This window comes from Larus michahellis, chromosome 20 (genome assembly GCF_964199755.1).
Source record: "Larus michahellis chromosome 20, bLarMic1.1, whole genome shotgun sequence".
Taxonomy (NCBI): Eukaryota; Metazoa; Chordata; class Aves; order Charadriiformes; family Laridae; genus Larus; species Larus michahellis.
In genome coordinates this window covers 3,213,944-3,215,244 of record NC_133915.1, presented here as the reverse complement: position 1 = coordinate 3,215,244, position 1,301 = coordinate 3,213,944, and positions in this window count along the sequence as shown.

The following is a 1,301-nucleotide window of genomic DNA, read 5'->3' as shown; positions in this document are numbered from 1 at the left end:
ATATCAGGAATAATACATTTCGCGGCCCGGCCGGCCGCGCGTAACTTAGAATAAAATACAAATTAAAAAAAAAAAAGAAAACCAACAGAACAACAACAAAACAAAACAAAACAAAACAAAAAAGAACCAAAAACCGAGGGAGGAAGTTGGAGGGGGGGGGGGAAGGATCCAAACTTGCAATTTTTAGGCATCCTAAAAAATAAATTTACCAAAACACTGAAAGGGGAAAGGAAAAAAAAGAAAAGGGTGTTAAAGGGGAGGAGGGGGGGGGGGGAACCAAACCGAAACACAAAGACGGGGGGAAAAAGAAAAGGGGAAAATTATACAAAATAAAATTATCAGCATAAATTTACTGTCCTAGAAGTATCTACAGTTTAATACACATTAATCCTATTGCCTTGAGACATGGGGGAAAAAAATCTACCGGTCCTCGATCCGCCCCGGAAAAAAACTTCATTTCAAGTAACCACAGTCCCGAGCCGACCAAGAAATCTTCAAGTGTGAATTTTTCGGAGCCGCCGGGACACCCCCGCGGTGTCCCCCCCCCCCCCAACAATTCCGCCTGCCGCCGTCCCACCTCCCCTCCTCAATGAGCCCAAAAAACCCAACTCGAAACAACCAAAAACAAAACCCAAAAAAAACCCCACACACCCAACAAAAAACGCCAAAAATAACACCCATCTCCCCCCCCCCCCCCCCCGGCCTCCGACTGAATTCCTGAATCCCAGAAGAAACGGCGCTTTATTTTCAAATTTTGGAATTATTACCTCTATTTATTATTATCTTTTGTGCCGTGGGTGCAAAAACCCACCGGCAAAAAAATAATAATAATAATAATAATTAATAATTGCTCCTGGAATCAAACTGAGGCTGAAATTACGGCGGTTTGTAATCCCTGAAGGATGCGGAAAAAATGAGGAAAAAAACCCGGGCGGAAAGGGATAAAGGGGGGGGGGGGGGGGGGAGTTATTAATTAAGGAAGAAACACCGCTGCGAAAGGATCCCTGATTTCGGAAAGATTCGCCCCAGTTTCGCTCGCTTTGGGGGGGGGGTTGAGGTATTTGCCTTGATTTGGGGGGGGGGGGCGGGGGGCGCGGGGTCGCTGCTGCCCCGGCGCTGACGGGAAGCCGAAGGGGAAGAAAGTAGCACCAATAAAACCCCAAAAAAATGGATAAAAGGGGGAAAAGAAAGAGACGGGCAGGGAAGCGGGATGCCCGGCTGAGCCCTCGCGGCGGGGGCCACCGGGGATTCGGGGAGCCCGAGGAGCTGGGGGGAGCGCGGTGGGACCGGGGCCGGGGCGG